At 50.0% G+C, this 22,477-nt stretch overlaps 1 protein-coding gene across 1 annotated transcript in view; it reads right to left on the bottom strand.

Moving 5' to 3' along the window:
- LOC122383060 (zinc finger protein 423 homolog) overlaps nucleotides 1–22,477 on the bottom strand; it is a 66,700-nt gene that overhangs the window by 27,766 nt on the left and 16,457 nt on the right. The gene's annotated exons all lie outside the window — the stretch shown is intronic.

Genomic DNA, 22,477 nt, shown 5'->3' with positions numbered 1-22,477 from the left:
TATTTAGCGCCGCCATTTTGACTTTTTCGACCCCTGTGACGTCATCTTTGACCTGACCTGAAAATGACCTTAGTAAAAATTGTAGATCTTGACCGTGCGTATCCGATGCCGTTTACCGCTTGTCGCTATCTTGCTTCGTTCTCGAGATCTCAGGGGGGGGCGGTCATCCGCCCCCCCCCGTCGGTACTAAGTTGGCGCAGACCCCCGTCGGTGCGCGGGTTAATGGCCGGAATCAGGAAACAGGGAGGGGAGAGACAGTGCTGGAAACAGGGAGGGAGAGACGGTGCTGGGAGTGCAGTCCACTAAACTGGCTTCAAAACACGGGCCATCACCTGATGACCGGTCCTCAGGTTCTGGGGATGCAGTAGACGTGGAGAGAAAGGAACAGACAGGAGGTTGATTGCGTACTGTGGGACGCTGGGAATCCGTATTCAGCTTTTTTCATTCACGTGATGACCCATGACGTTACCACATGTTTTACTGCCTGGCACTGTCAAACCGAACTAGGTCAATTATTTTTTCCCTTAAAAACAGCCCCTTTCTTTGACGGCTCCGGCTTCGGCTTCGGCTCCGGCTCCGGCTCCCGCTCCGGGCTTTATTGTTTCATGGCTCCGGCTTCGGCTACGGGCAAAATGTGCCGGCTCAGCACCCTGCATACAACTCTGCTAAGAGTAAGATCACAATATATGGAGTCAAAATATTGCGTTTCCACACTCGTAGCTCAACATGTTACCGGCTGATTTTCGTATTTCCTTCACCATAAGATCGTACATTTCTAAGTCTTCACAGAGACCTTGACGCGAATCGATCATTAGCAGTAGTAACCAGCGCAATGCAAAGAAGGAACCGTCCGGCGCCGGCAGCGAGAATCGGCCTGTATGTTTGACTTTACACGCCTGTTACCAAAAAAGTTGTAGACCTTATTGCTTTCGCCGCAAGATGCGCAATTCGATGTTGGCAGGGTTTCAAAATCTGACGTTAATAGAATGGCGTGAAATATTTGCGAAAAAAAAAACAGGACTGGGCGAAATTCACCCCACCCCTTCCACTGTTCGTGGTAACAAATGTGACCTTGCCATTTCAGGGCCACTAAAGCATTTCTTATCATCCAATCTGAATTCACAGCTGATAAATGCATTCCACGCCAGTGATCGGACTCAGTTTGTCCGGGGGAGAGTACCCCCAGTCGTCCGTTCATCACCAGTCCATCAGCGCTGGCCAGTTCGGTCCACCAAACTCTACCGCCAGTCTCCCGGGACAGGAAGGAAGCCACCGATTCCATTACCTGGCCGGCCGGCGAATTAGCGTTTTTATGGTCATTGCCGAGAGGAGCTGTGAGAGCCACCGGGAGCGGCCATTTCGGGCGTGCCGGACCGTTCTTTCATTAACCACCTGAGTGATCAGCCGCGGCCAATTTCGCCAGGAAGTCGGGAGAGTGACGGAACGGGCCTGAGTGATGGGGAGGGCGGGTATAACAGGGTCCTGTCACCGGACCCATTGTCGACCGGTGTCTCCGTATTGGCGTATGTCTGGTTAATTAGGACCCTTTTAACATTCCCTGATTTTGCGAATTCCGACAGCGCTCGACTGGATGCCAGTGACGAGGTATAATGCCTCGTTAACACATTTATCGAGTCGATCCATCTGGTCTCTAACAGAAGGATGTAAGCACGCCTTTATAGGTCTTTAAATACGACCCTTTTAAAATGCCACCTGTTACCGGGATGAAACCACACGAAATCCAGATCCAGTTCCCTGGTTCTGGGGTGGAAGAAATTCAGGACATCCAAACAGCATTGCGCTTAAAACAACACCCAAGGATCGTGCGGAACGGTGGCCGGACTTATACAAACTCACTACAGAAATAAAGGAATATAATGAGGGATGCAACGCATGATACCCCACTAGCAGACACAGCGGATGGGCTGAACAGTGAACATCTTCACACCTCCGATGCCGGATCAGTGGTGCTCCGTCAGTATTATACCGGATTTGCCTCCCGGTACCCCGGTGCTGCGGTACTCAGAGGTCGTGCCGCCGTTCACGGCTCACTGCCGGCCGTACCAGCCGGCGGGAGGGAGGGCGGGGTCACGGAGAGGGTGAGGGTGGCGGCCGCCGGCCGGGGGTGGGTGGACCGCCGGGGCACCGGGTGACGCCGGGCCCGGGTAACGGTCGGACGGGGGCGGCGCCGGCGCCGACCGGCCGATCATGGCCCGTCACCGGGGCCAGCACGCGCTGCGCGGCCGGCCCATCACGACCCGGTCACGGCTGTCGGCGGCTCGGCGGCGCCGGCCGCCCGCTCGTGACGCCGCCGTCGTGTCGTGTCGCCGCCGCGGAGAAGAGTCGCCCGTTCTCCCCGGTCATGCCGGCCGGTCCGAGGGCCGTCACCCAGCGGCGCGCACCGGGCCGGCTCCCGGCCAAATTAGCAGACCGCACCACTGTGGCAGACACTGAGCGCGCCGTGACTCCGGCCCAAATTAGGGGCCGGCTTCCGGGGCTGTTACCAGGCTATGAGTTTTACCTCTGACTGGCGCCCAAATACGGAAGACGGCGGAAATTCAAACCACAATTGTTCAACAATGATTATCGTGCTACTAGGTAATTAGAGCTTAATCTGCTAAGCGTCATTTTTATCACCAGTTAACAAATGAAGCCTTAGCAAGCCTTTACCGCAGTAATTTTAAACCAACACAGAAGCTCATAGCACTCACAAGAGTTTCCATACTGCTTTCATTAACCTTGTAACTCTTTCACCTTCCATTCACCCTTTTAATTCTTTCATCCTTCCGCCTTTTTCATTCGTCATTGTCATTAACTGATACCATCCAGCTATTAGATTCGTCACACTCGCTAATGTATACCAACACTACCTCAATTTGCCGTCCGTTCTTCTCGCGTCACGCGACGTAACCGACCCCCGTGCCAGAACACAAAGGGCGACCGCCGCGTCCCGTCGCCTTCCGGCCGACTCTGACCAGTCAGGCCCATCGGCTGCCCGTCCCGGTCCCGGTCTCGGGTCGGCGTCTGGGGTTACCCGCTCCGCCGGCCGAGTGCTCGTGACACTCCCCGGTGCCACGCACGAGTGGAGTCGGTCGAGAGCTTCTGTCGACGCCGCGGGTCGAGCGATGTCGAATACTGGACACCAAGATGTCATCGAGGAACAGTCCCCGAGCCCCGTCATCAATTTGTTACCTGTTTGCCATCGATATGTCTGCGAGCCGTCACTGGGTTGTCACTTACCCGTCACCGACCGCGTCAACGAGCTGTTAACGTGCCGTTACCTCACCGAGCCCCGGTTACCGAATTCTGGTCACTAAGTAACAGACATGTGCTTGGATCCGGAAAAATGGATCTGAGATCCGATCCCATGGATCCCGATCCGAGATCCATTCAGATCATAGATCCAACCCCTCAATTTTGTCGAGAGATCTACTGGGATCATAGATCTGACCCTTCAATTTTGTCGCTAGATCCACTCGGATCATAGATCTGGCTCCCCAATTTTGTCGTGAGATCCATTGGGATCATAGCTCATAGGTGCTCAAAATGTTAACAACTTTCTTTCATAAGAAGTTATGAGTACCAAAGTATTGTTAGAAACAAACAATCTTATACAAAGGCCATATTAGTAAAGGCATCCAGTTACATTATACAGAATACAAAATAAAGGAGGCTCATGACGGTCACAACTTGAGAGAATTGAGTGACATTAAGATTGTTCACAGTTCACATACCAACAGAAAAGTTTGCATTAACAATTAACATAGAGGTATGTCAAAGTAATGACTAATGAACAATACATAACTAGGTACCCACCACATCACAATTCATATTAGAATCTACATAATGATATTGATAAGACAATCTTGCATTAGACAACCATGAGGCTTTCCAGTTTCCAGCTACCACAATTGATTGATAAACAATAAAAGATGATACTGACACATGTGGCTTGGTTAGGTAAAGGTATTTCAATCTATAGAAAGAAATATTAGATAAAATAAACTGAGATATAAACAAAAGTATAAAAATATTCAACAGCCTGCGGAAGCGATGGGAAAAGCGAAATATCAATTGTAATGGCCTTGGATATTTACCGTAAAATGATTATTCAGTATCTAAATAGAACTCGTGACGTCATTTCAAATAACAAATGAGCTAGGCGTTCTACCTTAGAGTATAATGAAAATAAATAAAAAATCAAACTGAAAATTCAAAAGTCTGGAGTTTTTTTAAAGGAATGTTCATTTTTTCTGCCTCACATTATTTTACGATACGATTGCTTGTGAATATCATCTTTGTAGCGTTGAATTTAATGACGTAAACGTAAGCTGAAACGGTTTTACATGACCCTGAGCGGTGTGCGCCTTGCATCTTTATTTTATTCACTTTTCAAAAGAATAACAATATCTTACGTCATTAGTTTGAAGGGCCTATTACGGGGAATCTTTTGGAATCATTACGGTTTTGGTCAAATTAAGATTCTTCATTGGTCAAACGACAATGACGTAATAAAACCATGTTACCAAAACGTGAGCTGTGAATTTCGTTCTTTTTTTTTGAGGCTCTCTCATAACAAAAGCACAGCATGGCACCACACGTGTGGCACGATGCCAAAAATAGGTAATCTGAAGAAGTTGATGCCATTTTTGAACTTGTAATTTTATTAGGAAAGTATTAGAGGTTGGTTGCTATTCTTACTAAATCGAAATTGTGTTGCACATACTAATAGCTCATACGAACATTCTGGATTGGGATTTCATGCCTGGCAGAAGTGGATTGCTGGATTATTTTTAACAAAACTGACCTATTTGGCTTCCAGGTTTGATTTCCTAACATCTGTCCATAGGCGGCAGAACAGGGGGGGGGGGGTGGCACCAGGGTACAGTGCCCCCCATAGATTTTGGCATTTTAACATTAGCCCTACTGGCGTTGCATGGAAAGAAAGGGACCGAAATGAAAATCTGCAGTGCCCTGCTGCCACTGCATCTGTTTGTACCTACTGTTTGTTCATTGAATTAAAGTGGCTGTAGCTTGTTGATAAGATTGTCATCAGTGCTGAAATGAAAAAGTTACAATTGGTCACAAAAAGTAGCAATATGCATGTTCTTGGTTTATTTTAAATGTAGTACAAATGTTGTTTATTTAAATTCAAATTTAATGATGATACCTAATGATTACAAGTGGTCTTAACCAATAACCATGTCCACAAGTGATAATTCTCAATTGTATTGCACTGTAAGGTGTACAATTATGTAGGATAAGGGTTTCATTGGCTACATGTTGTCGTGAGATCCATACAGATCATAGGTCCTCCACAAATTTTTGCCCGCTGGATCCACAGAGATCATAGATCCGACCCCTAAATTTTGTCGAGAGATCCATTCGGATCATAGATCCAACCCCTGAATTTTGTCGAGAGATCCACTCGGATCATAGATCCAACCCCTCTATTTTGTCGAGAGATCCACTGAGATCATAGATCCAGCTCTCGGATCCAAGCACATGTCTGCTAAGTAATGACCAGAACCTGCCACCGACCCGTCACCAACCCCTGCCGTCAAGCCAGCACCGAGTTCAGGAGTGACCAGTCCCTCACCAAGCCGTCATCGAGATCCAGTCACACCGAGTAGTCATAAAACTAAAACCGAGTCGCCACCAAGACCGATTACCAAACTGTCATAGAATTGAAACTCCCGTCATCCAGCTTCACTTGTCCACTCATACATGTGTCACCAAGCCCCCTGTCACCCCCACGCTGACGTCACCACGATCTGATATCGCGGCCGAAGGAGCACAATCGGCAGCGGCGCGCGCGCGCTAACCGCGGCGGTAGCGCGTTTCCGCCGTAAAAATGCCCTGGGCCGGCGCCGCCTATAAAGCTCGGTGAAGCGTGTAAATCAAAATAGATGGACGCAGTGGCGGCATCGTTAGCCGGCGGCCGGTGAGAGGCGGCCGGCGCGCCGCTATTGTCTCAGTGGCGCGCCGCTTCCGCCGCCGACGGGAGTGCGCCGCGCGCCGCCGGGGCGCCCCCGATACGCAGCCGGCCAAATCAGGACGGCGGGCAGCTGAGACAGGCCGATCGGTAAATGAAAATCATTGGACATGGGTAAAACTTGGAGATGTTTTCATGGCATAAGATAAAATGGTGAGTCAACAGGCAACAAAATAAGTAAAGCAATGCGCCGCAACTAAAATATAAATCGTGCTGGCACAGCGTTCTCTTATAATCCAGGCACTCCCATTCGCATCCATCAAAGGAAATGAACGCTTGGACAGATCAGTTCTGTCTCGCACCTCAATAAAAACCATGTCACTGACATCACACCGATAGCACAGACGAAGTCCGTACAGGCCATCCTCCAACTATCTACAATCTGGACCATTATTGACCTCAGATCTACCACTGTTCTGGAGTAAACGACCCGACCGACAGGACGGAAATGACCCGGTCACACAAAAGGCGCCACATTTAGGGGGCCTCAGCGGCCCTGTCCGATCACCTAAAGTCGCTTCAGCCAGCCATCATGAAGTAATTAGCATAGCGGTGTGAGCTCCGGTCGGGCCGGGTCGGTCGGCCGGCGGGCGCCGCGGCCCGGGGTGTACTGCCGCCCCTCTCTGGGTCCACTGCGGCTCCATTAGGGCAGCTCGACACAATGGCTGCGGCGCGGTGCCGTTCCCACCACGCCATAGTCTGTCGAATCTCAGCGCGGTCCCTCACAGACCGGCGCCGGCCATCGGTCTCATCTGAGATCTGTCGGAGCCATTGTTCTCCGTTCGGCCTCTCTGGTCCGACCCAGCCGCCGATATGTCCGTCTGTTCGATAGGCCGCCCTTCCACCGGGATACGATCAGACAGGTGTGCTCAACGTGCTTAGATTGTCCTTATGAATGTGACTTCCAAGAGTATTTGAATTGACGCAAAATTTAACCAGCGCAAAATTTAAGGCAGGAACTAAACCGAGATTTCCACCAATCTTGTGAGCCGAGTTAACCGAGTGGTTTGTTATGCTTATGAAGATGATTAATAAACGCTAACTCATTTCCAACCACACCACACACAACAGCGAAACTGGACACGGAATAAGTGCGACCAATGCGTTGAATCTCAGGGCTCATGTCGAGGAAAAGCTACTTCATGTTCTCATTTCCAAATGCATTCAAAATGACGTTAACTTCTTCCTCGCGCAGACAGAAATTAATAGACACGTTTTAACGTTTCTGTAGTAAAAGATGTAGCGAGAGCGATGAGCATGTCTACTCCCGCGTGAGTCGATTCTCGATGTGGGCAATAACTCACAGCAAGTAACATTGATGAAATATACCTACACTGGAGAAAATAATTTACTGATGGAATGACATCCTGAACCTGAACGATTAAAGGAAAAAACAGCATGACCAAAACGAAAACGTGGCATAGAAAATGGAAAATAAATATGTTGTCTCATGTCTGTTTTCATGTACAAAACAGTAATGTGCTAGGTGTTTATCTTATTATCATGATAAGTTCGATTTTTTATGCGAGCGAGGAGTAGACAATCGTGTAGCAGGCAGGGGAACAAATAACGAATAATTACCGATTAAACGCGTTTTAAGAAGCCACTCCATGACCTTAGTACAAAGTGCGGCCGTTGATGCATGTAAGCGTCCTTTCAAAACTGCAACCAGTGGTAAGGACACCGAAACGGAAAAGTATAGAAATGAGATTAATGCCACAAGTGCCATGTTACGTGTACTTTTATTTTCAGGGACTTGCACGTTCGCATCTTTTTCTAAGATAGGCAGCTGAAGGTGTACATTCATTAAGTATAAGAATACTGCATTGCAACATGCAACAATTATGAGTCGTTAACACCCAACTCACCTAGCCACAAACAGCATGGTGCACAATGCTATCACAGTGCTACCAGGCACCAGCAGACTCAGACGGCAGCGTAGACCACTTCTTTTGTAGATATTCAACACGGCTCATTACGAAAAAGGACATCGCCAGGTAAACAGCCGTAATCCGTCACCCGAAAGCCAGGCAAGGGAAACAAGTACCCAAATCGAGAAAGAAAGAAATTAAAAAAAAAAACTCGTCGCAGGCACAATTTCAATCAATGGCGGCTAAACCTAACAAAACCATCCCCATGTCTTCCACTCGACTCAGAGTGGATTGCCACTCAATGTCGTCATCAGTGTAGTGTCTCAACCTCATCGCCCTGTCCTTGGCACAGGGAGCGGCCCCGGCGAGACAGCGCTCGCGAGACACGAGCTAATCAGAGAGCGGCGGCCTGCGACTGACCGGTCGGCCGGTCGGTCCTCTGTCCGCCGCTCGCGGCGCGTGCCTTTAATTGGCCTCAGTGGCGTCGCGCCGGGCGCTCGGACACGTAATGAGCAAACTTCCTGTCGACCGGTCAGTCAGTGTGTGAACTATGGCGTCACCGGGGACGGCAGGACCGGGCCGATCAGAGACGGTCCATGGCGCCGCTCTGAGGACAGCGGGCGCGGGCGGGGGCGGGGGCGGACCTCTCAGGACCGGTCCGCCGACAGATCTCACGGGAACTCTATTGGCGGCTCCGGTTTTCGTAACTGGATCCGGCGCGCTCGGTAATTGTTTATAGCCGTCGTATCCAGCGCAGCTCTCCGTCGCCGTGATCCGTGTCTGAGAATCAGAGTGCTCCGTGGGATGGAGCGGTATTGGGCCGACTGCTCCGACCGGCTCCTTTCCAACCGACGGACCTTGTCCAGTTGGTACCCAGTGTTAAATGAACACGGTGACACAGGTGGAGCTAGAAATTCAACATGGAGCTCATTCTTCAGGCGTTACGCTACAAACGTACATATTTTAGCAAAAGCCAATTAATCAAGTGCTTGATTAAACAGCGCTGGCAAATTCCGATGTCTTGTAATATGTTCAAATTTTAAGAAGATCCCAGATAATGAAACTTATGGGTACTAATAGGGACATTCCCTCATATTTGAATACACTAACCTCCTTGTGTGAGCAAGTAGGTGTGCACATACCAACTTTTAACAGGCCGAAAATAAAGGACAGCAAAATGCAATCAGATTTCACATCATAAGAGCGCGCATGCCAAGGACGCGGGACGCAAAAATGGAGTCGACGTTTCTGGTATGTACCGAGGGAGGGACGGCAAGGAAACTATTCAAATGCGTTACCCTGCGCCGCCACTTATTCATTAGCGTCATTGTAAAACAGGAACAGAAGGAGACTGGATGGGATTCCAACCGTCACAAAAAGCACATTTTACGCCTGAATAGACCGTGCACGTGCCACGTTCACTTCATAGAAGGTGCTGGAAAAACCTCGCCACCTACCTAACATTTCAGTACAAATGGGAAGGAGAAAAACACACACGTGATGGCTTGTCGAATCCACCATCACCTGAACAAAGCAGAAGGTAGTCCAATTTCAAACAATGTTCCACAATTTTATTAAATGCAGAGAGATGCGATCGGACACGGGGCGCAGGGGCGGCCATTTCCGTCAGGTATCGGTCTGCAGCGCCAGCGCCCCTGCACCGGGAGCGGGCACTCAGTCGCGTGACCCGGCCGCCGCGCCGGCAGATGGCGCGATCTGAAAACGGCACCGCGCTAATACGTGCTGGCGTGACACGAAAATGGCCGTAAGAAATGGCGGCAGTTAGTAAAACCCACAGCAAATTTGGCACTAACGTGTTACGCCGCCGCCACCGAAAACTCATTTTTCGGACTGAAAGCCGAATGGAAAGTTTGTTTGTACATAATGGATTATGAAACTAAATAGAAAATTCAGCAGCTTGGCGAACGCTTAGGTATCGTAAACAAACAAAAGTCTGGTCAGGAAATGGAATGAGAACGTGTCGGGAAGAGAGTGAGTGAGTGAGTGAGTGAGTGAGTGAGTGAGTGAGTGAGTGAGTGAGTAGAGAGGCAAGAGAGAGAGAGAGAGAGAGAGAGAGAGAGAGAGAGAGAGAGAGAGAGAGAGAGAGAGAGAGAGAGAGAGAGAGAGAGAGGAGAGAGAGAGAGAGAGAGAGAGAGAGAGAGAGAGAGAGAGAGAGAGAGAGAGAGAGAGAGAGAGAGAGAGAGAGAGAGAGAGAGAGAGAGAGAGAGAGAGAGAGAGAGAGAGAGAGAGAGAGAGAGAGAGAGAGAGAGAGAGAGAGAGAGAGAGAGAGAGAGAGAGAGAGAGAGAGAGAGAGAGAGAGAGAGAGAGAGAGAGAGAGAGAGAGAGTCTATTTTCGAATATCAAAAAAACATTTTCTCGTGTATGGTTTTCTTATTCAATGACCATAGATCTAATGTCGATATTTGACCAGTTTTTTTTCAGCGAACACCCCTGCCCTCCCCTCCAAGACAGTCCGGTTTATGCGGCTCCACCGCGTGCCGGCTCCGTGTAGAAAGTGCGCGCGGCCGTGCCCGTCCCTCCCTATCGCCCATCCAATGACCCGTGGTACAGCCCCGGCCACGCCGCTCCACAGTGGGCTGGGTCGCGCATGGCGGCTCAACCGGCAACACGCCGCGCCACCGACCCGTCCACGGGGTCATATACTGGCTCAGAGGGTGTGGGAGGACCATAGACTGGCTCAGAGGGTGTGGGAGGACCAGAGACTGACTCAGAGGGTGAGGGAGGACCATAGGCAGGCTCTGATGGTGTGGGAGGACCAGAAATAGGCTCAGAGGATGTGGGAAGACCATGGATAAGCTCAGAGCGTGTGGGAGGACCAAATACAGGCGACGACGCTTTGAAGATAGCGAGTCGAAACTTAGGAGACATACCGTTGACATTCAGGAGCGCGATAGAAACTTATGAACGGCGGCGAGGATGCTCAGCGAGAATGAAGACTGAGTGGTGACTAAATGCGGACAACTCCGGAGTCAACTGTCCTGTTCCCACCCCTGCTCGTTTACACTGCCCGCTGGATAGGTACTTGACCACTCGTGCATTGAAGCTGAATGGATGATCTGTGCTGAAAGTATGGCTTCGCTCTGATAGTTCTGATCCGAACGACTTCTCCATCTCTATTCAGTCCTCACCACCCAACGCTAGGCAGACACTTCCCTGTCCCTAGTGAACCTTCACGGAAGCCCTTCGCACCTCGCGAAATTCATCGGCTCTCCGTTCTTTTCATCCGTCGCATACCAGCAATGCCATCCCGCTGTGCCATGCCGTTCTCTATCTGATATGCACAGTGCACACTTTCCTACACCATACCACCGAAGTACGTAGGCATACAGACATGCACGGCGCCGGGCAGACACCGCACCCCGGCCGACCAGTTCCGCATTGTTCGCACATGCAAAGGCATAGATGAACAATCAAGTCACAGGCGGCGCGTTGGTTGGCTATCGAGCCGTGAACGAGCAACACGAACCGGCGGCTACCGATCGACACGAGCCGCGGGCACGGCCGACCGGGCGGCGCCGCGCGCTCACACAAATAGGAAATGGTATCATCGGCAAGCGAGAAAACGAAGGAGAGATGTGATTAACCTGGAGAGGGAGAAATGTTAAGCATTTATGGTATTTCAAGGTGAATTTCCAACAACAGAAAAATACACGCGTGTCATGATGCAATTCACCGAGTCCTTCACGAATCACGAGAATGATGTGACGCCTCTTCTGTGTGACTGCATGATACTGGTTCCCGTCTGTGGCACTGGCTCCCTCCTGAGACATTGTGATACCGCCGCGGAAGGGAAGGAGAGAGGCGCCCGGGGTCCGCCGAGGAGTACCGACCACCGGCCGGGCGAGGTCTCATTTCCGGCCCGGTCAGCGCGCTAATTGCTCGACACAAAGGACAGAGATGGCCAGATAGGCGGCCGCGGGTGCCGAACGACACAGATAGACGGAGCTACCTGTCCTCCGGGTCAGATCAGAGCTGATCGGAACAGATCAGAACAGAGCAGAGCAGAGCGGGTGCCGAACGACACAGATAGACGGAGCTACCTGTCCGCCAGGTCAGATCAGAGCAGATCGGAACGGAACATTGCCTGTCCCTTAGCTCAGTTGGTAGAACATTGGACTCCCGGTAGTGAGAGCCCGGGTTCGAGACGCTCCGGCGCTCGATATTTGAGACTCCTGACGGGGATGGTCTGCGGTTGGTGGGAGCAGCCGCAACCAGTTGAAGTCAGTTGAGTGGGACAGGCCGTGTCCGGCTTTGAAGGGCACGTTAAACTTTGGCATCTAAATTCTCCCGTTACCCGGAATAGCGCGATCGGACGGTAGGGGTCGGGGTCTACGCAACAAGCTCTGCTTAGCGTGGGCTCCGGCTCTGTCAATCCGTCGATTCAAACATTCGAGCTAAATTTATTTAAAAAAAAACAAAAACAAAAAAAAAAACAGAGCAGAGTGGGAGACGTGGGACGGCTCACACATCGATCGCAAGGTATTGATGTACCGATTAGTGCCCATTGGTTAACAAGGTATCGGGTATCTTCTGGCCTGGCTGATCAATGGGTGTCAAACGACATTGAATTACGGGATAGGAATGATAACCAGGGGTATGTACCTACATCAGACATCAGCATCAATTAAAAGATCAAACAGAACAACAATGATCAATAGAAAAATGGAAATACCATGGGACAATTCAATTTTTTAAGCAGTTGATGATTTTTTTTTCGCATTCGATGGCTCTATTCTCTCTCTCTCTCTCTCTCTCTCTCTCTCTTTCTGTACATTGTTCTTAGCTTTCACCTAACGTCAACTGTTTCACTTAGTATCCAGAGGGCAAAAACTGTCAAAGCACAACAAAATTCCAAAACTGGCGTATGATTGTTACGAGAGATGGAACATTTAGCACGACTTCTTGAGAATGAGAACAGAGCAGAGCAGAGCGGGTGCCGAACGACACAGATAGACGGAGCTACCTGTCCGCCAGGTCAGATCAGAGCAGATCGGAACGGAACATCAAGGTAATCAAAAGTTGATGATTACCTATTGCTTAGGTAGCGTCTAACATCACGGTTAGGCAGTGTCCCAAAATTTGTAGATTTGGGTGGGAAACGACATCCAAATGCAAATCATTTTCCACTCTCACCTCCAGTTTTCAAGCCCAATTTTCCACTCCCAATTCCACCGAGAAGGAGCAATTGCGGGAATGATTGTTTTACATCTGTCACACTTGTAGATAGATTCATGTTTTTGATCATTTTCCCACTCTTTTTGGGCCTTACCTGACCGACAATTTTTCACTCTCATCCTTTTTTTTTGGTCTGCAATTTTCCCCTCTGACACCCAAGCAAAAATATGATTTTGGTACACTGCGGTTAGGTACTATCTTTATTCGCAAATAACTACATGATGAGAATACGGGCCACGGCTAATAATGTTAAAGTTTGTGGATAATAAACTTGACAAATCCTGGAACTAAAAAAAAAGGAAATTGGAACGTTACATCAACCTATTACCGCTCTAGCATAAATTTCATGGCTCCGATCATAAGAAGGCAGAAGCCGAGTATTTAGGTTTATGTAATTAATGAACGAATTATAATTTAATTTTACATCAAATTCAAACAGCGATTCATAAGTACCTACCTACTCAGCAAAATTGTATTTGACTCCTGTTATTTGACTACAACACTGAAAGCGCCGAACGATCAAATACGGTGGAAAGTCTGCGGGTGTCAAACAGGATAGACCAATGCGGATTTGCATGCTTCTTGCTCTGATTTTCATACACATCTTCACTTTCCAAAAAGCTGTTATCACAGATGCATCTAGCTATGTGTCACTGCAGAGCACGCACTCAACTGACGCATCGAGAGTTATTGTGACTCAAGGCGGTGTTGAACCACAGAAGCTGATGAAACACCGAAGGATCCTGATGTGGCATATGTGGTAAGAGGGAGCGTGACGGGAATAACCGTCTTTGTGGTCTGTCTGTGATTCTTCTTTTGTACCTAAATTTCCTAGATGCCTTAGCACATTCCCTCACTCGTAATTTAGTGAAGAGCAGTTACCTAACGAAAGCTTATCAGCTTGTTGATACGGGAACATGTTTAAAAACTGACTAGGAAAAATTCATCAATCGTAATTAAGAGCACCCATGCAAGTAAAGAGCCTATGGCAATCATTGGCCAGTGTACTGAGTGGTGGCTATCAGTCTGGTAACTGATACTCTAGTCTAAGTGTAGACGACTGGTCAGTGCCCCGGCGACCTGGCCCGCCCTCTGCCGGTTGGTAGGGACACTGGCAGTACCGAACCTGGCCGTCCCCACCTCCGCTCCTCAGAGTCTCGGACCCAATGTCAACGGCTGCAACAGACGGGACGTGGATAAATGGGTGCTCGAGAGGCAAACAAAAACAGCGGTGGAAATAAATGGACATTGAAAGCGGCTGAAAATCAATACGCGACACTATCATTTTTTCGTCTCGAGCCCATTTTCACCATGCGCCTGATTAGGTATGAATAAAAAATGTCATAGACGTTTAGCGTAGAAACCCATGCAACCAGAGTTCTCATGTTGCTCAGATCATTTTCTGGTAGTTAGTCAAAGAACCACAGGAATTAAAGGGACCCTCCCACCTTAACATTAGATTTGAGTTGAGATAGCCAAAATGGGGTCCCTGGCTCACAATTATCGGTTTCGGCACTCACAACATCGAGAAATGCCTTAAATCGGAAATATTGAATTTCAAAATTGCAGCATTTTGATTCAGAGGGGCTAATGCTTAGGAATACCCCTCTGAATGTGTGACGTCAGCGCAAATATCTAACGATTTTTAAATGTTTGACTAAAACGTTTCGTAGCACGCGGTGGTATATGCTATTTGCGCGCAACATCTGCCGCAAACGCCGGACTTCTAAAATAAAGTCGCTAGTAACAGCGGAGATCCCGAAAAAGTAAACAAAAGTAAAAGTCTAATATCTTGAAAACCGGTGAATATTTTTCGGTGAAATTTGGTAGATATTCGTTTTCGCTCTTTCTGAACCGAGCGACATCACTTTCATGCCAATTCATAAACTTTTTTGAAGGTGGGAGGGTCCCTTTAAACCAGACCCCGCAGCAGAACAATCGTCCCGCCCCACATCCGACCATAAAGCGTTGAAACCTTAGTGGCCATTTCGATCGAAGGGTCCCGGCGGGTCGAGCCCCACTTGTCGCGTTCATCATTGCAGGATCGATTGAACACGCTAATGACTTCGGGTCAGCGGCCGAGCGAGCCCTCCCTTCGTAACAGAACTGTACGTAACGGGAAACCTTAGACTCCCCCGCGAGGTCTGACCGCCACTATTCTATCTCTGCCCCACTGTTACCACCTCAGCCAAGAACTCATTGTTACAGTGTAGTCTCAATGTCCCTCTGATAGAGACCCCAGTCTATAGGATCGGCGTCTCAAGATCGTCCGTCCGACAACTGGTTTTCACTCGGCACAACCACTAGCACCAACACCAGTGTCAGCACCACATAACCGACCATTCCCAGTCACCACTCAGCTCACCAGCACCACTGGGACGACCGTCACCACTCCACACCGCCGCGGCCGCAATCAATGATGTCCCAATTGTCCCGCCCGGCATTAGACGGGCCAAATCGGCCATTTTCCAGGAAATTAATCATGGCGGAGCGGGAACAGGGCGCCCAGGGGAGCCCGTCGACCGCCGCCGCCCGGCCGGCGATGTGCGCTCAAATTTACCGGCGCGCCGATTAAACATGCATGAACGAATCGCCACCGAGGATCAATCAGTTGGCCCAGACTGGACCACGGGTTGAGCTGTGCAGCCCGGCTGTAGGAAGGGGGAGGGAAGTTGCCAATGGTCAGATGTCCTCAGCTGGAAAGATGAGATTCATGATATGAAATCATTTTCGTCACCGGTAATGCCTGCAGATGGGCGCGGTATGTTTGCAGATGAGCTGATTGGACGTCCAAACGGTCCATTAACCATCGGTGGTTCCCTGGAGGTCATCAATGCATAACCTGGGTCACGACACACCAAATTAGACTCACTTATCATCGCGCATGATTGGAAGTCTGGGATTTCTGCTCGGCGTGCCTAAAGACCTCCTCCGAGGGCGCCAGTTTCAGCTCAACGCAATTCGATAGCGGCAAATTCGAAATGAGGGCAGCAGCACCTCTCACCCGCAAGCCATGCGAGCTTCCACCTTTGAACTAAAGTGAGCTGAAGATGCCGACGGTGACCCCCAGTGTGACTTCTGTCGTCCTGTACCGCTCAGCTGTGGTCGGGTGCCCCCAAATTTGACCCCTGTGACTGTAGTCACCGACAGTGACTCCACATTTGACCTCTGTGACCTGAACCTCTGATCTGCGGTCTGGTGACCCCAGTCCAGACTTGTAAGCGATTCAACTCTGATTGAATCGATTCTCATGAATCGCTTGAAAATGCCGACTCACTGTGATTGAGTCGGTTGAATCACCTCTTGTCACCATATGAATCCTGATTGAATCGGTCACACACGGCAACTGCAAGTGATTGAATCGGCAACTCATCGATTCAAGTTGATTGAATTAACAAAATGATTCAATCACCATGTGCTGGAAATTGAAGTTATGACCATATTTAGTACTATATTATGTAGAAATATATGTGGCATTTGCATCATAGTCACACACAATGCATTGCAAAATTTTTAGGTATTTTGTCAGTATTATAAATGCGCACAGCTATCATTATTGAAAAAAACATAAAAAATTTTGTTTTAAGTTTTTAATCAAACTGTAAACACAAATTATGCATAAATGTCAGTGCATGTAGATGAAAAAATGAATGTAACGTTTCTTTCCAGTGCCCTAAAATCAGTATAGTAATCAAGTTGACAGTAGCAGTAAGCAGGCGCACATTGCTCAACAGTCAACACACATGTTTTAGATATCATGTTAATCTTTATATTTTCAATACCCTGTTTCATCAGGACATTTGTGAGTAAGCAAAACATATTGATGAATACACAATGCATGTTTACATTATAATTTGGTAACCTTAGTTACTGATTTGATTTTGGGCTAAGGGTCATAAATTGCTTGATCTAACCCATGGTCTTCTCACTCACTTTACATTTCCCAGCAGAATCAGCGTTTACCTATCAACGTAAATAATTGGAATACCTTGGCTTATGAGCGTTGATGGATCTGTCACATATTGCCGTGGTGGCTCCCAATTACACAAAAGTAAAGATACAATGGCAAAAAGTAGATACATACCCTACTAGGTATTAAAAAACAACCACCTTCCCATCACCTCCACCATCACCCAAAAACTATTGTTTTCATAGCTCAACAAACAATGTTTATCCGTTTGGTGTTCTTCACCTTCTAGTTTTGAGGACCGCTAACAGTTTTGCATTCGATGCTAAATTCGGATTAGAGATTTGCCAGACTGCTCGCAATATTTGCCACATGCATACCACGCAAAATACACTTTTATGTCGCAGCTGCGTCAATATACGCTGCAACTACCTAGTGCTGGGCTAAATACATATCGCCAAACCAATTTAGATTTCTACTGTTGGACATTTTTTCTTTAATGAATTGGACAGGATAAAAAACTGTTTTACACGCATGCATAAATATGCTTAATTGAATCTAAAAATATAAACTATGTATTTTATATAGTTAAGTAATCCATGGTTCTGCTGCTAAATTAAAGATGGCTGCCCACTTAGCGCATGCGTACCAAGATGCGTACTTCAGTACTAAAGGCCTGGCTACACTACGCGTGTTCTGCGTGCGTTTTTTGCGAGCTTGCATGTTTTGCGTATATTATATAAACGTTAATAAAACCTTTTATGATAATTCAATAATTAATTTTTTCTTATAAAAATATAACAAAAACAAAACATTATATCGTTCCCTTCTAGAACCGTATTATGCAAATCACGCAAACTCGCAAAAGCAAAAAACGCACGCAGAAAACGCGTCCTGGTAGCCAGGCCTTTACTTGTTTACAACTTGCAACTCAGCTCCGCCGCGTGTCTCGTGGGGCGGGCTTGGAATTGTTATTTTGTCATTGAAAATATGGATGGTTGAGGTAGTTTTATCATAAAAGCATTCAGTTTATATTATGTAACTATTGAATAACTTCGTATGTGTCGATATTCCGTATTCTTGATAGTAAAGAAAACTTGTAGCACGCCGAAAATGTCTAGTCCTGTGTAATGCTTTACTGGCTTTACCACTACTTCATAAAGTATCAATCAATATTTTTTTTTGCATGGCTGATCACCAGCTATTTAAGTTTGGGTATCACAATTGATTTGCAAATTTTGTTCCTTTTCGATGATGCTGATAATATGTGTGTGCAATTTTGCATGTTTCTTTTTGCAAGTGCCAAGCAGATAAATGAATTTTTATAAGTCCTCTGGTAGCTTCATTTGTAACAGAGCTTGTCTTTTCTGTACTTAAATTATCATCTTTACACCGTATTTATATAAATATCTACAACTTTGTTGAGTTCAGTAGGTATAGATTTAGTACTTTTCTATGATTTTTGGTATTTTCTTAGTGTATTTGGTTGGCATCTGTTTGGTATCAGTTTCCAAAAATGACTTAAATTGATACCACATATGTATAAATTTTAGATAACATCTTGATTGAATCGCGTTGAGTTAAATCATGAGTTGAGTCATTCCCTGAATCACTGATAATGGGATGAGTCGTGATTGAGTTGAATCACAGGGTCCATGAGTCGTGATTGAATCGCTTGGAAAATCAGACTGTTTGATTGAGTTATGATTGAATCGGTCATTTCATCAAGTGAGTCGTGATTGAATCGATTGAATTTTTTTGAATCGTTTACAAGTCTGGACCCCACAGTTGACCTCTGTGACCCGCAGTCGCAGGCAGCGCCGCCCCGGGAGCGCCGTCCCGACAGCCGGTGACGGACGAGCTGGCCATGTCGGCAGTTTTCGGCCACAGAGGACACTTCCCGGCAGTTCCCGGCCCTGGAGGACACTGCTGACAGCCGGTCCGGTTCGTGCGGCCCCAGATAGTCCAGTGGCTGGGTATTTCAGTGATCATTCACTACAGTGGTGTGACCGTGTCCCTGGATGAACTGTTCCCAGAAAGGGTGATTTGGGAGAGGGGTATGCGGGACTCGACAAACTGCTATATAAAATGTCGCTTTAACTCATATGCGCTTGTCATTAATTTTTCAAGGTATAAACGAACATAACTAAATACCAATTGGCAATTCCTCCACAAGACCTGACCTGCTCCTATCTGTCCAATCCCAGCCGGACTGGCCCGCACCGGACCGCTCCTGTCGGCCCAATCCCGGTCGGGCGGCGCGGCGCGGCAGCCGGCCGGTCGGTCCCCGGCCACTCTGGCGCCGAGCAGCTCCCGTCCCAGGGGACTCCCCGTGCTGCGTGCCTCCGCCGGCCCCGCCCCGGCCCGCCGGCCCCCGGAGACGCCGTCGTCCCTTCCCGTGCTAACGTTGAAAATGAATTCCTCGCGTTGCCATGGCGACGGCGGCCCGCTGGGAAAACAGGGCCGCGCCGCCGTCCCAGCGGAGACGACGGCGCGCCGCTCGAAAATTCAAAACATAATGTAGCTGCGGAGCGAAATGGGAGCTCACCGGCCCAGAGCCGGCGCGAGACCCGCTCCTGCTTCCCCAGCCGCCGCGACCGGGCCCCGAGGCGCCGGTCAAGGTCAGCGTCCGGCCCGTGACATAGGTCAAGGTCAGCGGTCGGCAATGTCAACGCTCCTCAAGACAAGTCGCAGCAATTCATTAGGACTGGCATCTTGTCTTCGGTATACCGACACAGGTGACAGTCTCAAGTCCATACGCCACAAATATCATAAGTAGAAATAAAACATGAGACCAATGTCATCGGACACCAGCACACAAAGAAGGCAAGGTCAGGGAAGTGACGAAACTCATGCAAAACGGCAGAAACATCAGTAAAGAGCAAATGTCCGTTTATCCTGAAGGTGCGCATCCCCCGCACGCCGCGGCCGCGGCAGTCGGGCCGTGCGGTACAGCCTAACTTCAGGCGTCGACTACCAGCGACATCTAGTGACAGAAAAATAAGCAAGTACGGGTCCTCCCGCTCGGCATGGAATGAGGCAGTTGGTGGGGAGGCGAAACTAACGCCCGTGAGCTGAAATGGACCCACGACCACCAGTTGGTCGGACCGCCATTGGTATTGCAATAAAAATGGGAAATAAATGATCAGTTACCAAGGCCGACACCTATTTTAATTCCAACACGAAACGGCACACATGCATCACACCTCTGTTGTGTCCCTTCACTGAGTGTTGCCAGGAGGTGTCTGTCTGTGTCAGCCCCCCCCCCCCCCCCCGGGGAACACCAGCGTCCCATGACCATGACAGACCGCCCCGGGCACAGCGCATGCCAAGCCGGCCGGCGGGGGCTGAGTCGCCACCTTTTCACGTCGGCCGCGCCGCGCGCCTATGCATTTTAATTACGGCAAATTTCTCTAGCGTGCCACTTGGCTGGCGGCGGATCGGAGGAATCTCCGTCCGGGGAGCGCCGTCGCAGGAGACGCATGCCGGGCGGGCACCTTCAGCGCGGTGTTAAGACTAAAGTTGTAATTGGTGGCGGCTCTCGGGAGGCCCGTTGCCGGCCCGAACTGGCCGCCGGGAGCCGGCCGGGCCCGAGCCGCGCTGGCAGCTCGTTATCTCCGACACGTGATACGGGCCGAGCTCGGAGCCGACACCGGAGTGGGGCCCGGAGCGGAGCACAGGGAGGAGCGCGGGGGCCGGTCCCGGCCCCAGGTGAGACTCGGGCAGGGCTGCCCCCCGAGCGGACCCCCGCCCTGCCCTGAGACGGAGGTGGGGGACAGCAGGTGAACACAATAATAGCTCAATCTGGGGTCATCAATCTTCCAGAAAGTTTTACGACGGAGATTTCAGTCATGTCGAAAGTTGATGAAAATAGTCACCTCTGAACCAACAACGAATAAACACTTTGACCAGCTTCGCTTGCGAAATGTCTGAACGCTTACATAACAAAGATTCAACGACTATGGATAACACGAGGTCGTATTAAACCTTTACAACAAAACGAAAATATTAAAAACATACGAACTTTTCCTTGTACACGTGCCCGCGTAAAAAGCTATCACAACGGCATGATGTGTGAATCGGACATGAGTAGTGGTGCCGTCAAGCTGGTGGCGATCTCACTGACAGGCAGACGAGACGAACATCGAGAAGCCTGAAGCAGTCGCTGTTGTCCCAGCAGTCAGCACCCTCTGTTATCCAGCAGTGGTCAGTGACCGATGACTGGTGACCACAAAATCCAGCAGACAATTACAGCAGTGTCGTCTCAGAGCAGACACGGCACGGCAAGACAGCGCCACAGCTAAGAGGGGAGTGCAAAATCACTCCACCGGGTCCTCCCGTCTCGTATGAAAGACGGCACCCGCAGGGAAGGGCCACCCGTCTGACGCACGGCACCCACAGGGGAAGTAACGGACGTCTGAGGGACGGCCACGGCACCCACAGGGAAAGTAACGGTCGCGGTCGAGTCGTCGGTATCGTTGGACCGCGGTCCCGTCCACTCTGAGCGGACCGACTGGTAGGAAGCCAAAGATGTCGGGGGTTCATTTCGCCTCTGTAGCTGCAGTACTCGACTGTCTGATGTATCCAGGGAGCTGTCGTCACCGATGCCCCCGCGCCGATCGTCCCTGTGACCGGCGATCGCCGCCGGTGAGCCGGCGACACCTGGGGTGGCGCCGCGCCGCCTGACCCCGGGGGCGGCCAACGGGTGGCGTCAGGGGCGCGACCTTTATCGGGTCATTCCATTAGCGGCCGAAGACGGCGGCGGCGGCGGATCCATCAGCCGGCAGCTCGGTTTATTTGAGCGCACCCGCTTTATGGCCGCATCCCGACGGCTGAGGCGAATTTAATTTCTCCTCCGGTGGAAGTGGTCATTTCTTGAAGGCCGCCGCTCCGGCGAGGCTGGGCACGAGCGCCGCGGGGGTTCGGCACATTTCAGCGCGGCCCCCCGGGTGCACTCGGTCGAAAGTAGAAAATTACGGCCGCGCCCGGGCAGCTATAATTCTGGCTCCCGGCGGAGGCGTCGCGAACAACGAGAGCGGCGCTGGCGGCGCACAGCGGCCCCGGTCCCGGCCCGCCGCCACGACGCCCCGGGGAGCCGCCGGCGCCGACAACAGCGCCGCGCCGAGCCGCCGGCCGCCCCGGCGTACCGCTCCGAGCGGCCAGCCGCCCACAGCTACTGCCGGGAGGTACCGGCCGCCCAGGCGTACCGCTCCGAGGTACCGGCCGCACAGGCGTACCGCTCCGGGGTACCGGCCGCCCCGGCGTACCGCTCCGAGCGGCCGGCCGCCCACAGCTACTGCCGGGAGGTACCGGCCGTCCAGGCGTACCGTACCGTACTCCCTTGAAAGTAGCGGTGCCGCTCCAAGGGAACAGCCCGCATGAGAAAAGTTGCCTGTCCGGCCCGGACTGGGGGCTACGGCGTAGACGAGATGGATCATTGAACGTCCTGAGGATGGAAATGATGGACGGGTGTAAACAGGCCACTTTAGCTCATAAAAGATAGCCAAA

Source organism: Amphibalanus amphitrite, unplaced genomic scaffold, assembly GCF_019059575.1.
Source record: "Amphibalanus amphitrite isolate SeventyFive unplaced genomic scaffold, NRLGWU_Aamphi_draft 000153F_arrow, whole genome shotgun sequence".
Taxonomy (NCBI): domain Eukaryota; kingdom Metazoa; phylum Arthropoda; class Thecostraca; order Balanomorpha; family Balanidae; genus Amphibalanus; species Amphibalanus amphitrite.
Note: the sequence above shows the minus strand (reverse complement) of the source record. Positions and strands in the feature narration are given on the sequence as shown.